This window comes from Protopterus annectens, chromosome 6.part1 (genome assembly GCF_019279795.1).
Source record: "Protopterus annectens isolate FY-2018-M chromosome 6.part1, PAN1.0, whole genome shotgun sequence".
Lineage (NCBI taxonomy): Eukaryota > Metazoa > Chordata > Ceratodontiformes > Protopteridae > Protopterus > Protopterus annectens.
Genome location: NC_056738.1, coordinates 175,509,230 through 175,525,181, shown reverse-complemented (window position 1 = coordinate 175,525,181; position 15,952 = coordinate 175,509,230). Strand labels below are relative to the sequence as shown.

At 42.7% G+C, this 15,952-nt stretch overlaps 1 protein-coding gene across 1 annotated transcript in view; it reads left to right on the top strand.

The window, feature by feature from the left end:
* Nucleotides 1–15,952, top strand: part of LOC122805450 (angio associated migratory cell protein) — a 925,733-nt gene that overhangs the window by 571,305 nt on the left and 338,476 nt on the right. The window lies entirely within an intron of this gene.

Below are 15,952 nucleotides of genomic sequence, written 5' to 3'. Positions count from 1 at the left end.
GTTATGACTGCAGATGCATCCATGAAGGACATAGTACAGTTTTGTACCTACCATAAATGTAGATGTCCGAACTGGATAGCATCTGCAGTCCCTCCTTCCCCTCTGTGGTACTCTAGGGTATTTACCCTCCTAATAGCTAGCTGGCGGGGAGTCTCTTATGGTGTATTTGTTTGTATATATGTACATACATGCTTATTTTTGTGTTTGCCTTCTATCTTTTTGGAAACATTGGCATTTACCCAAAATTTAGCCTTCCAAGAGGGCAACTGGCATCTGGGGCAAGAAACACTGAGGACTGATGCCTTTATACAAGACCAGCAGAGATGACAGGACAACCCAGTTGTTATGACTGCAAATGCTATCCAGTTCGGACATCTACATTTATGGTAGGTACAAAACTGTACTTTTTTCAAACTTTTTCTGACTATGTTACCATCTTCTCTTTGCACCATGTGCAATACCTGTTGTGTATCGCTTTTTTCTCCCTCTAAGTGTAAGCAACAGATTGGTTTGGTTGAAAAACAGATATTATATTACTCCGCACAACCACTATCTTTAAACGTTTTATATTAAGCTTTGGCTTTTTGATGATTTTGTTTGACTGTGTTGTAAGGAATAATTTTATGCCCAAGTTCTGACTCGTAACATTGGCATGTCTGTTCATAACTGTCTTCCAAGCATTAGAATATTGTCTCATTATCTCTTTGGCTGTTTGTACTGCCCTCTTAAATTCCTTATTAGATTGCCGATGGTGAAACTTTGACGTAGAATGGGTAAAACCCTAGTCTCTTACAAATGATTAGAATTTCCTTGATGTGAGGTATGGAGCTGACAGAAGGAGGGTGTGCATGCAGGTGCATCTAGAAGTTCATCCCTAATTTGTGGCTGTGGATGCGCAAGGGGGGTGTCCTTTTTTTAATTTCTCCAAATCGTTTTGGTTTCTACTACCATGGTGGGAATGGATCCCATCCCTAAGTCAAAGTATATTTAAAGTTCATGAAATTAGTATTGTTTCAATCTTTGATGTTGGCCAGAAGTGCACTTCACAGTACCCTACAATGTGCCCAGTAATGACTCCTTCTGCACCTCGTATGGAGTTACAAGCCTTGGTAACATATCTAAATACGTGTTGATTCTTCTAAGTCCCGTTGCTCCTACTACTATTAGAACTGTCTGGGTATCTTTCGTCCACATTGCTGTCGTTTCTGCCTGCACATCCTGATATTTTGTGTCTCTCTCTGTATGCAAGACAGTGTAGTCACTGGGTGTAGTGATTTCAATGATCGATGCTACTTTTTCCTTTTCATGGACCACTTTATCTGGTTTTCTTGCATCTGTCATTAACTGTTTGTAATGGGTGATCCCATGTGATGTAGACTTATCTTTTTCTATGATGCTTTGTGGCTCATGTTTCCAGTGTTTTTCAGCTACTTCAATATTGTAATGTTTGCACAATCCCCAGTACAACAATCTTGCCACATTATTATGCCTTTCAGAGTACAGTCCTGTTGCCATTAGTATATCACAACCAGGAACAAGGTGTGCAACTGTTTCCAATTCTGTTTTACAAAACCTACATTTGTCTGTTTCTCCCATGTGTTTATGGACTTTGTAAACCAACGTGTACATAGCCCACTATCTTTGGCCGCCAATATTAACCTTACATCTTTTGGTTTGAATTTGCCTCTCCTTAGCCATTCCTGCATTCAGTTCTGAACAACAAAAGGTTCTTCCAGGAGTTTTCTATACTTTCAAGTATATTTATGCATTTTTCACATTTCTTGTCTTCTCATCTGATCCTTCACATTATATTCTTTATTTTGTTTTTTTTTTTGGCACATTCAGTTGCTGCCAGATTTTTATCTACTTCTGGTTTGATTTCCATTCCCGCTTGATGCTGATATGCTTCTGCTAGATAAGGGAAGTTATCTTAGATTTATTTTCCTCATGTTTCAAAACTTTCACTATGTTTGGGTGTTGTGAGGTCAGCAGATATGTATGCTGTCCCACAATTGCAGATCTGTACATGTAATCAATTTCAAGGAGGCCTATACCTCCTTTGGAATGGAGAATATATAATCTTGGTGTGCACTGATATTTTTCTAAACCATTTGAGCATGAAACATCCTTCTTGTTTTCCTGTCTAATCTAGCCAACACCTTTTGGGGGCCAGTCAATCACTCCGAAACTATAAGTTATGGCAGGAAGAGCAAATTGGTTTATAGCTAGAATTTTGTTCCTAGATGTCAACTCTGTTTTTCAGGATTAATTTAGGTCTTCTAAAATATTCCTTACTAAATTTTAGTCGCATTTGTTCATGTTTTATTGTTGATCCTTCATCAATTCCCAAATAATCTCTTGCTCAAGTTTTTATATCACATTCTTGCCCCAAACTAATGTTTTCTTGGTGCTGTAACTTTCGTGCTTTAAAGATTGCTTTTGCACATTTATAAAGGTCATATGACATTCTTGTATCATCTGAAAAAGTTTTGACTACTTGTAGTTGTGCTTTCACGTTCTCATCCAATGAGCTTATACAGTTTTAAATTATTGGCAAAGAGAAGATGAGAAGTCTTTACACTTTGTTGCTTTCTGAGAGCCAAATTATAACCATGACCTAAGCTGTTAAGCAAACAGCTTAATGGGTTAAGGGCAAGGCAAAAAAGCAACAGTGGCAGAGAGTCATCCTGGAATATCCCCCTTTGGATTTTTATCCCTGGAATAATTTGTCCTTTATCATGGCTTAACTGCAGAGTGGTTTGCCACTGTTTTTTCATGGTCGTTGTGATGTAGTTTAGCAGTGTAGGGTATATTTTATACATTTTTGATCACTCTTTTATCCATGAATGTTGGATACTGTCTTATGCGTTTTTGTAGTCAGTCTGTTCCATACTCAGATTCCTCCCCTTTTTGCAATTCTCTACTATGACTTTATTTAACAAGTGATCCTTTGTTCCATATGACTTTCTTTTATTGCCATTTTTTCTATTGTTATAATGGAGTTTTCTTCTAAATTACTATAAACTCTGTCAGCATCAATTCCAGTATATACTTTATACGATGTCGGAAAGCAGGTTATTGGCCTATAATTTTTAGGGTAGCTTGCAGGTTCACTCTTAAGTAGGAGCATTGTTTTTCCTGTTAGCCAGGTTGGTGTCTGTTCTGGGTGTGCATATAAATAGTAATTACTCATGGCCAAGTTTTCATGCAGAGATGTTAATACTTTAACCAGAACATGGGTACTACATCTGGGCCTGGGGTTTTCCGGTTAGAGGCTTTTGTTAACTTTGTTTCAATCTCTCTGGCTGTTATGTCATCCCATTTCATATCCTGTGCCTTTGAACTTTAGTCTTTCTTTTAGTTCTTCTATCCGTTTAGCATCTTTATGTTCCATAGGATCTTCATAAATACTTTTCCAAAATGTATCTATTTCTTCCTTTTTTGGTGGTCTTTCAATTCCTTTTACCTTGTTTCCCAATTCTCTATAAAACTTTTTGGGTCATCAGTAAATAGCTTATTTTGTACTCCTCCTTTATCTGTGTATCTTCTAAGTTGTTCTGCCTGTGTTGATGCTTTAGTTTATTATTTGCGATAGTGCATGTTAAATTCTGATTTGTTATAGTACTGCACATTGCTTTTATCTTGTCTCTCTCTGAGTATTTTTGTTGATGTGTTCCCTCTTATATACTTGTCTAACAGTGACACTTCTTGTCTTAATTGCTTTATAGTTTTCTCTATTCGATGCTTCCATGATGGTGGTCTATTTCTCCCCTTTTTCCTTACTACCCTGTGTTCTTGTGATAGAATTTTATCTGTTATTAATTTAACAGCACAGTAATAATATCCTCTTTACTCCTGTTATATTGCACGGATCTCTGTGGACAGTCCTAATTACTGTGTTTATTTGTTTTATCAAACTTGTGACATTTTGGATTGTATTGACCTTCTATAATCTATTTCATTGATCTTGATATGTCTCTAGTAAATCAAGCAACTTTTCTCTTGGCTCATTTTCTTCTAAGCTGAGGGTACAATTTTTTGATGTTCATCGTGTTACCCTGCTGCAGTCATCACACTTGGGTTATCCTGTCGTCGGGCCGTCCCGCAGTCGGCCGGAATTCCAAAGTCTTGGTTCGGCGTTGGTTGCTGTCGCCTCTTCCCTGATGTCAGTGCGCCAGGGGTATATATAATGCAACCAACGCCATTTTCTTAAGTCTTTCCTGCCACACAGTGCCCGAAGCAGAAGCAGTTCGCAAGTGCCGGTCGGCCGACTCCTGAGATTTTCGAATTCGAATTTCAGACTGAAGTCTTCTATAAAGCTAAGTACCCCATTGGGGAAACTTTTCTTGCCTTAGACCGATGTCAGAAAAAGTTAACAATTGTATTTCTTGTGGGAAGCAAATACCTCATAAGGATTTTCATTCTTATTGCATACCTTGCCTAGGCCCAGACCACGACGTCACTTCTTGTCGGTTTTGTGCTAGGTTTAATAAGCGTACTATTAAAAGACGTTTTGATTTCGCACGGCACTACTTCGGTAGGAAATTTAACTACGCCATGCCGTCGGAGCAACCGACTACCGGCGTGCACAAAAAACGCAGGGATAAGGACAGACAGCCCAGGCCTAAGCCAGATTCCGAGGCCTCAGCTGATCCGGTCTCCGGTCCTCAGTGAGGCTCCGACGCAGCCCCTTACTATCGCAGATCTGGCACCCAAGACCGCTACAGAAATTATGACGGAATGTACCAGGCCGACGCAGCCTTTTACTTCCGGTCCTTCCGACGACTTTGCTTCAAAAGACGTCGGTGCTACAGAAACGCCATCTGTTCAGACCGACGACTCTCACCATTAAAACATTTTCTAAGTCAAAGACTCCTAAATCTAAAAGGACTGCACTTCAGTCTCCTGTTCAAGGCCCTATGCCTAAGAAACAGATGCTCAAAATGGCTGAAGATTTGATTTCTTTAATCAGGGGTTCACAGCCCCCTCCTGACAAAAGGCCTAGACAAGAGGAAGATTCTGCTTCCTCTGAGCAAATGTCCATTTCTTCAGACTCCTCTGAGGACCAAGACAATTCCTTCTCTCCTTATGAAGATTCTGATGCTGAGGACTCTATTCCCTCAGCTTCTCCTCCTGAAGACTACTCCTTTGGGGAAACTTTACACACTATGAGGGAACATTTTCACTGGGAAGGTCAGGACTACTCTGATTCTAAGAAAAGGCTCAGAGAGTTTCTTTTACTCCCCCAGCACAGACCACTTGCCATCCCACCAGTTTTGGACATTGTGGATGATGTCTATTTAGAATCCAGTTTCAACCCAGACTCTCTACCTCCTGCTCCGAAGCCTGACAGATACTACAGGGTGCCTGATTCCCACAAATTTCTTTACAAAAGCCCAGTAGCTGACCCAAAGACCATCTCTCAGTGTCCCAAGGGGGCTAAGGCTTCTCTGGCCAAAAACCCAGTACCTTCTGAGAGGGATTCCAGAGCACTAGACAGGTGGGAGAAAAAGGTTTACACCTCAGCCACTCTAGCTATGAGGGCACTGAATTGTCAATTTCATATGCTTAAGTATCAGCAATTTCTAATCTCCCAGTTAAAGCAAAGAATAACCACTCTCCCACAACAATCTCAATTGAAAGAAGTACAGGATCTGTTGCACGCCACTGAGCAAGTGGGCAAACATACCTTACAATGTGGGTTTGATTCTTTGGAAGCCTCCTGCAGAGCAGCTGTCACTGGGTCTGTTATACGTAGGCATGCTTGGTTAAAGGAACAAACTCTGCCTGATTATGTTAAAGCAAAACTACTAGATGCTCCCTTACAGCAGGATGTTCTTTTTTGAGTTAAAGCAGAAGAAGTTTTAAAGAAAATGGAAGATAAGGCAAAATCTATGCAGACAGTCAAAAATTTCCTACAAGTGCAACCCCCTCGCTTCAGCAGAAACCGGCCAACAAAAAATTGGTCCTTTCCAGCCACTGACAGACCGCAGAGGGGTAGATACAGATGTCCAATGGGCAGAGGACAACCACAAGCCCAGTATAAACCTCGCCAATGGGGCACTACAACACAGAAGGGAGGAGAAGACAGGTCTCAATCCACCAGAAGGCAAACTCAATGACTTGCACCTCATCTGGCCAAGCAATATTCTCTTGGCAGCCCCCCTGGGGGGGGAACTCGCACTTTTTGCAGACAATTGGCACATTGTCACAAAGGACAAATGGGTCCTAGACATCATTTTACGAGGATACAGATTCCACTTTCACACCTTGCCAATAAAAAGAGGAATGCCAAACCTGCCACAAAATCAATGGGCAGAGGCACAAAAGCAAATTACAGCTCTCATGGACATGAGAGCCATTCAGCTGGTACCTACTCGAGAGCAAGGTCAAGGATTTTACTCAAGACTCTATCTACTGCCCAGAAAGGACAATGCCTGGAGACCAATTCTGGACCTTTCAATTCTAAACACTTACTTACAAGTACCCAAATTCAAGATGCTAACACTACAGCAGCTACTTCCCATGTTGGGCAAGGAAGCATGGCTAGTAACGTTGGACCTCAAGGAGGGCATACCTGCATGTCCCTATCAGACAAAGTTGCAGAAGATACCTCCGTTTCATTCCAGGTTCAACCCATTACCAATTCTCTGTACTGCCCTTTGGCTTATCTACTGCACCCAGAGTTTTAACAAAATGCCTGGCACCAGTAATTGCATACTGCAGACAAAGAGGAATTCAAATATATCCATACCTGGACGACTGCCTCATCCAAGCAGAAAGCAAAGACATTCTCTTACATCATCTGGCCTTTGTAAAGCATTTACTAAACTGCCTGTGGTACACAGTAAATGAAAAGAAGTCAAAACTAGTAACCTCACAAAAAATGACATTCCTGGTTGCCAGCTTGAATAGAACGGCCCAGAAGGCTTATCTTACGCCAGACAAGCAACTACAACTGACCCAATACTTCAAGACAATGGCAACAAAGACCCAATTAACTGCAAGAAAAATTCTGCAGGCTTTGGGCTTCATGGCATCTTGCATACTAATAATACCATTTGCAAAGCTGCATATGAGGAAATTACAGTGGTACCTAAAACGCGTATGGTCTCAACACAGCCACAGCTTGGAAACAATGATATCTCTCATTCCCTGCCTACAACAGGAATTTCTATGGTGGTCACAGGCATGTCGCCTCAACAAGGGTCAGCCTTTCACCTTGCCCCCAGCCAGGCAAACTATCACAACAGATGCTTCAGACTACACCTGGGGGGCACACATGGCAGGACAATGCATTCAAGGCCTATGGACTGCAGATCAAAGAAATCTGCACATAAATCAAAAAGAGATGCTTAGCTGTACAGAAAGCTCTGACAGCCTTCAAGGATCTATTACATCCAGGACAACTTGCAATAAAGACAGACAACACCACAGTAATGTGGTACATAAACAAGGGGGTACACATTCCTACCCTCTATACAGGCAAACAATGAACTTATGGAACACAGTTCTGGCCTACCAAGTCCAGTTACAAGCTCAATTCCTGCCAGAACAGAAGAACACATTGGCAGAATACCTCAGCAGAAACATCAAAGATCCCCACGAGTGGAAACTAGATCCACAAATATTTTCAATGATAACTCCTTGGGGGAAGTGACCTCAGCACAAGAAGCTGTAGTAATTGGTTGTTTGGGACCATTTCCAGCTCTTTTGTAGTTCACTGTTTAAAATCCGCCTCTGGGCGTTTTTTTCTGGATATACTGCTCAGACAAGCTCCACGTGGGTTTACAGAGTGGTCCTAGCAGCAGGGAACTCAGAAAAGCAGTCTGGATTTAAGTATCTTTGCTTTTTCTTCACTTGAAATAGCTTCTGCAGCTTACCTTGAACTAGCCTGAACTGTTTTTTAACTGATTGCTGCATTATTTTAAAATATGCACTTAAAGTTACATTTTAGTCGAATTTGATCGAAAGTTTGCTTGTTTGTTTGTTTAATTTAACTGTGGAGGCTGCCCACTAAAGTGTGCTAGCCTGTGTAACTAATTTATCACTGTTTCTGCATTTTCTGTGTGTTTCTACCAAAAAAACAAAAAAAATCCTTGTTTTCCCGCCTTCCTCGACTAGTTTAGACCAGTTTACAGGCATTGCTGTATTCTGGGCTGTGATGTAGTTCCTGTGTTGTCCATTACCTTACTTGGATAGAAGGAAGTTTCTTTGCTCACCAGTGGGAGTGGGGAGCCTTGAGCAGCCTACCTGTCCTTGGGGGAAGTGACCTCAGCACAAGAAGCTGTAGTAATTGGTTGTTTGGGACCATTTCCAGCTCTTTTGTAGTTCACTGTTTAAAGTCCGCCTCTGGCTATACTGCTCAGACAAGCTCCACGTGGGTTTACAGAGTGGTCCTAGCAGCAGGGAACTCAGAAAAGCAGTCTGGATTTAAGTATCTTTGCTTTTTCTTCACTTGAAATAGCTTCTGCAGCTTACCTTGAACTAGCCTGAACTGTTTTTTAACTGATTGCTGCATTATTTTAAAATATGCACTTAAAGTTACATTTTAGTCGAATTTGATCGAAAGTTTGCTTGTTTGTTTGTTTAATTTAACTGTGGAGGCTGCCCACTAAAGTGTGCTAGCCTGTGTAACTAATTTATCACTGTTTCTGCATTTTCTGTGTGTTTCTACCAAAAAAACAAAAAAAAAATCCTTGTTTTCCCGCCTTCCTCGACTAGTTTAGACCAGTTTACAGGCATTGCTGTATTCTGGGCTGTGGTGTAGTTCCTGTGTTGTCCATTACCTTACTTGGATAGAAGGAAGTTTCTTTGCTCACCAGTGGGAGTGGGGAGCCTTGAGCAGCCTACCTGTCCTTGGAGGAAGTGACCTCACCACAAGAAGCTGTAGTAATTGGTTGTTTGGGACCATTTCCAGCACTTTTGTAGTTCACTGTTTAAAATCCGCGTTTGCACGGCTTTGCGTGGTTGTACGCATAGCGCAGCGCCGGTTAAACTTTTTCTGGCTCCGCCAAGTCTGTTCTTCAAATTTTCCCTTAAGGAAGCTCTACTCTTAGTATAACCAGACTACTCACTGTATTATAAGCCTAGCACTTGTTCTCAATACTTCTCTACTAAGTAAGCACTCTCGTACTAAGTAAAGCACTACATCTACTGACCACCCCTGTGAATACCCACTTCCCTTAAAGGTATACCACTCCCTTATACTGTTGTAGCATGTCGAGTGGTAGATTACTGGCGTCATCTCCAGTTCAGCTGGTCAATCTGGGCATCTTGAGACAATGCTACAACTGTCTCATGTACACAGACAACCCTCTCCTCCTCCCAACAAACACAAATACATGTGAGAGATGCAACTATATAGCCAAACTGGAGGCTGAACTCTCTCAACTCAGGGCTGGCATGACCAGACAGGAGGAGATGGCAACCACACACAGAACAATCCCAGTCCCACATAGACCTACCACAACTGCAAACCAAACACATAAAAACACTAAGACATACTCGGAGGCTCTAATAAAAAACTTACCAAAACAACAGAGGCTCCCAAAGCAGACATCCAAAAATCCACCACCTCAAAACAAAACACATGCAACACATACTTCAATAAATCAGTGTGTCGACCAATTGCAGCCCTTAAGGCCAAACACCTTGCCTGATACACTAGTAATAGGTGACACCATAGTCAGACACACTGATGTCCCACTGACCAGGCTGAACAAGGAGAAGGTGACTGTGAGCTGTCTATCTGGAGCTAGGATCCGCCACATAACACACGCACTCAGGTCACTCCAAAGCAAGTACAAATATGACTCGGTCATTGTCCATGCTGGTGTGAATGACCTGAGACGTACCACCCTGGACTACATGAAAAGAGACATAGAGGAGCTCTCCGATTATGTAGCCCAGGCTGGTATGACCCTGACCCTGAGCAGCATCTTGCCCTCACCAAGAATGATACCACAATACAAAGACAAGATGATCAGCTTTAACAATTGGCTCAAGTACTGGTGTCATTCTAAGGGGATCCAATGTCTGTCTGCCTGGGATGATATGTTGGACAAGCCACGCTGCTTCAAGGGATGGCTTACACCTGTCACCACTGGGCTTCGGATATTGGCTAAGGCTCTTGCTACCCCATAGTGCCTTTTTAGGCAAGGCTCAAAAGACAAACCCACCTCCTTAGAAAACAAAATGGAAAAACTAAGGGTAATGCTGCTCAACGCCAGAAGTCTAAATCTCAAGATGCAGGCACTTGATGCACTCCTCAGCATGGAGAACATCGGCGTCTGTGCAGTAACTGAAACCTGGTTCAAGGCTCCTGAGAGCACCCCAGCTATCAGGCTATACTCATCATGCTTTTCGCCCCAAAACCGGGCGAACCACAAAGGAGGGAGTGTCCATATTCATAAAGGACACCCACACCTCCAGGTTAGTAGCAACACATGAAGCATCAGAGACCATACAGGTGCAACTAACCATAGGCAAAACTGCTATACAACTGGTAGCATGTTACAGACCACCCTCCCAATCTCAAGAACCCCACTCAGCCTTCCTGAAGACATTGGAGGATATGAATGTATCACAAAATACCATCATACTGGGAGACTTCAACTACCCAAGCATAGATTGGGTACATTATTCTAGCCCTAATACCCTAGCCCAAAGGTTCCTTGAATTCATAAATTCAAATGCACTGGAACAACTAGTCACCTCTCCCACTAGGGGAGATAATATACTAGACCTGATCATCACAAACATGGGGACAAAATGCTCCACACCGGAAGTATACCCCTCACTAGTGAGATCTGACCACAAACTAATCACCCTGGATATACATATCTCACCTCCACCCCCAGCACAAAAGACCATAGTGAAAAACTTCTCAAAAGCAGACTTCACTCTTCTTAAGACTGAGATGGTATCCTGTAAGCCCACTGTGCCAGTGGATACCACATCCCACAATGCCGAATCCTTCACAAGTGCTTTCTATGGACATCTCCAAGAATGCATGGATCATGCAATCCCAAACAAATCCAAGTCCCTCTCCACCAAATGTAAGTGTCCTGTCTGGTGGACCTCAGCCATAAACAAATTGTATAACAAAAGAAGGAAGCTACTGCACGTCATAGCGAAATCCTATGAAGGGAAGACATCTCTGATCAACATTAGCAGAAAACTGCGTTCTCTCATAAAAACATCCAAGGCAAACTTTGAGAGAAAAATCGCTAACGACACTAAAGATAACCACAAAGCCTTCTTCAGCTATGTTAGAAACCTGAAGGAAACCCTCAGATATGCTCAGAGTTGGTTCACAACAACAAAAAATACCCTGAACCCACAGATATTGCTAACATTCTGGCTGACAGGTTCAGTGCAAATTTCTCACCTCCTTCCCCCCCAAAAGAAGAAATACTTATCCCAGCTGAATGTAATCTCCCTGTCATCTCAGATGTCCAAGTGAGAACCGCCCTAAACAAAGCAAAAAATACAGCATCAATGGGACCTGACGGTATCCCGGGGTGCGTGTTACGTGAACTCCGAGGAGCTAAACCCACACATAAAAATGCTATTTAACCTTAGCCTTACTTCGGGATATGTACCTGAACACTGGCGTACAGCAACAGTGGTCCCACTCCACAAGGGGGGTGCCTGTACAGACCCTGGAAACTACCGCCCCATAAGCTTGACTAGCCTGGTCTGCAAAGCTATGGAAATAGTCATTATGGAACTCCTAAACGGAGACATAGGGGACCTACAGACGCTTGACCCCACCCAGTTCAGCTTTGTAAAGGGCAGATCCTGCCTTTTAAACCTGGTTGACTTTTTCGAAACAGTCACTAGAGCCATTGATGAGGGCAAAGCAGTCCATACAGCATACCTGGACTTGGCTAAGGCCTTCGACACAATACCCCACTCAGGATTCATAGATAAGCTAAACAGCTTAAAAGTAAACGCTTATGTCACTAGATGGGTTGCAAACTGGCTAAAGGACAGAACCCATAAAGTTAAAATCGCTGGAGCAATGTCAAACTCAAAGCCAGTCACAAGTGGTGTCCCACAGGGATCTGTCCTGGGACCCCTCTTGTTCGGCATTTATTTCTCAGATGTTAAAGCAAACATGGGAGGGCTGTGGCTGACAAAGTTTGCAGATGACTGCAAACTTAGGCGCCATAGTCGATACACCAGCAGATACACACATCCTACAAAAAAGCCTCACTGAAACGGACAACTGGTGCCGTAGTCACGGCCTTAAACTAAATGCCAAAAATGCTATCGTCATCCCTTTGGAAAAACAAAGTACCCACAAATTATCACATAGACAGCAACCCACTGAGTACGGAAAAAGTAATCAGAGACCTAGGGACCCAAGTAGACAGCGACCTCTCATTTGACACCCACGTTGCCAAAGTGGTTAGAAAAACATTCTACCTTGCACACCTCATCATGAAGGGTTTCACATCCAGATCCAAGGATGTCATTGTACCCCTATATTCCTCCCTCATCAGACCCATGATTGAGTACAATGCCCCATTTGGTATGTACCTCACCCAGCACTTGCAACAGCTGGAGAGACCACAAAAGTACCTCACCAAAAGGATCAAGGGTCTCCAACATATGTCTTATTCTGCCAGACTAAAGAAACTTCAGCTCTATTCAGTAGCATACCGCCTGCTCAGAGGTGATCTCTGCCTGACGTACAAGGCCATGTCCAATCAGGATCTGATGGACATGCTCCACCTCAAAAATCCAAATCCATCAGGACCACGAGAGCTAAAGGCTTAAACCTCGGCACAAGTATGAATAGGACATGCTGGAGGGATAGATTCATAACCCAGAGGCATCCCATGCTTTGGAACAGGATCCCAGTTCGTATTAGGCTGAGCCCCTCACTGACTCTCTTCAAGAGAAATCTTGATGAGTGGATGGGAGATCATAAGTTTATCCCAGGGGTCACATCTGTGTCACTGCTAGACAGGGGCACAGTAAACTAATTCTATTATATAAGGGGACCTTCACTGTGTCACTACTAGACAGAGGCACAGTATTCTAGATTTATTCTGTACATTTTTGTACCATTTCATGGGGTGGCAAAAGCCACATCACTATGGCTAGGCTTACAAATGCCCCAGGGCAGATAGCCTAGTGCTATACTATGAAACTATGAAACTCAAAAATGGGGCCTTCCAAACATAGACCTGTTTGCCAGTCCTCAAAACTACCAACTGACAAAATTTTGTACAAGGACATTTCATCATCAAGCTTGGAAAGTGGACGCTCTCTCTTTCAGTTGGAAAAACCTGACAGCATATGCCTTCTCTCCATTACCTCTCCTCACAAAGGTTCTTTTGAAGGTCAAAAAGGAGAGACCACGACTGATTCTCATAGCCCCAGACTGGCCACGCCAGCACTTGGTACCCGCTATTGAAAAATATGGCCCACAGCCCACCATGGATATTGCCTCAAATACCCCATTTTCTCACACAACAAAACAAACAGATTCTTCACAGCCAGCTCAAAACTTTAAATCTGGCTGCATGGCAAATCAACTAAACATCCAACCAGCTCCTCTTTCACAAGCAGTTCTGGATGTTATTCTGGAAGCCAAGGAGGCCAAGCACCAGGAAAGCTTATTCGGACAAATGGAAAAGGTTTGTGCCTGGAACTAGCTAAAGGCCAAGACACAATTCAGCCTCACATTCTACGGTATTTAGCTGAGATGTTGCACAAAGGACTTTCTTTTTCCTCAATTAAAATCCATGCTTCAGCTATTTCAGCTCACTACAACATGGATCCACCTTTATTTTCGCATCCTCTTCTAAGACAGTTCCTCAGAGGGGCAAAAAACATTAGACCACCCAGGAGAGCTCCTGCACCAACATGTGACCTCAACTTTGTTCTGGAAAAACTAACGCTACCTCCCTTTGAACCAGCTTTCTCTGCAGAACTTCAGTTCCTATCATGGAAGACTGCCCTGCTCCTAGCAATAACTTCAGCTAGGAGAGTCTCAGAGCTACAGGCACTTATGGCAGTGGAACCTTTCCTCATTTTTCATCAAGACAGAGTTTCTCTACGAACTAATCCTTCCTTTATGCCTAAGGTGGTTTCCAGTGTAGCTTTAAATCAAACCATCCACTTACCCACCTTCTTCCCCAATCCACAGAACAAAGGTGAGAGACTCTTGCATTCCTTGGACATTCACAGGCAGCTTTGTTACTACTTGGACAAAACTAAGGTTTTCAGAAAAACTGACCAGCTCTTTGTATCCTATGCTACAGCTTCTCAAGGGAAGGCTATATCTAAGCAAACCATTTCTAAATGGATAGGTCATTGCATACATTTCTGCTATACCCATCATGGGAAACCAGTTCCTGCTACCATTAGATCCCACTTTACCAGGGCAACAGCTACCTCTACAGCTTTTCTCGGGGGGGGGGGGGGGTTCCAACCAAGGAAAGTTTAGAAGCTGCAACTTGGAGTTCAGTACACACCTTTACCAAACACTATCACTTACCTCTTTACTCTTAAGTCCGGGGTGGGCTTCGCCACTGCAGTTCTGCAGGGCCTTATTGCCTCCACTAACCCTCTATGATACCTCCCCCCTACCTTAGCTTTGGGATTCAACCCAAGTGTGATGACTGCAGCAGGGTAACACAGTGAATATAGTACAGTTTTGTACCTCCCATAAATGTAGATGTTCGAGTGTTCACCCTGCTGCAGTCCAGGTTACCCTCCCTCCATCCCCTCTGATCTACTGGCTAAATCTCTTCTATGCCTTACTGATGTATTTGCGTATAGCTGAAGGGATTTTGTGTTTGTACAGTGTTCACTCCATTTGGTACTAATTCTGACCACCTTTTTGGGGGAACCTGACATCTGGGGCAAGAAAAACTGAAGAAAATGGCGTCGGTTGCATTATATATATACCCCTGGCACACTGATGTCAGGGAAGAGGCGACAGCAACCGACGCCGGACCAAGACTTTGGAATTCCGGCCAACTGTGGGACAGCCTGACGACAGGATAACCCAAGTGTGATGACTGCAGCAGGGTGAACACTCGAACATCTACATTTATGGTAGGTACAAATCTGTACTTTCTCCATTTCCTGAGTGCATTCTGTAGAAAGTTCTATAGCATCTTCCTGTGGCACATTCGCTTCAATTTCATCCTGTGCCATCCGTTGCTCTTTCATGTGAACTCACTGGCCCATCACTCCTGAACATTGAGTGCATCAGAGTTACCACAGTTTGTCCTGTAGCTTCCCTTGCTATCCAGCTTAAAGTGAATGTTTGTACTAGTTTTCTGTGGAACGCTCCAGTAGATCTTCATATGACAACTGATCAGTTGTTTCCCATTCCACTGGTTTCTCCTTAATTTGGATGTCTGTTGCTCTATCCTGCTGTTGTGCTTTGAGTTAGATTTTCTACACTGAATCCTTCACTTGGGAAGTACTACATAACCTCAGTTTCTATTTCTTTAACTTCTCCGTTACTCATCTTTTCTACTTTTCCTCTGTCCTCTTTTTTTTTGTATTGTAAAGTTTTCCAAGTCCATATTCCTTTACCTGTATTTCTCTTCAAATATCTTTGGTGCTGCTCTTTTTATATTGATTAGTTTTGCTTTCTCCTTTGCATAAGTATTACACCATATTAAATATCTCTTTCCCATGTCCATACTTCAGATGTCTCCTGATCTTTCTGTTTCTCTTTACGTTGGAGTGCTGTGTTAGACCTTCTACACCAAATCCTTCACTTCGCAGGCATTCTATAATTTCAACTTCTATTTTTTTAACTTCTACTTTTCTAATCTTTTTTTCTACATTCCCTCTTTGTGATAGTTTTTTTGTGACACCCCTGCCAGAAGTTTCTTTTTAGAAAACAGCTGCTGATTTGTGTGAGTCTTATGGCAGAGACAACCTCAGAGTGTGACAAGAGCATTGTCCTAGT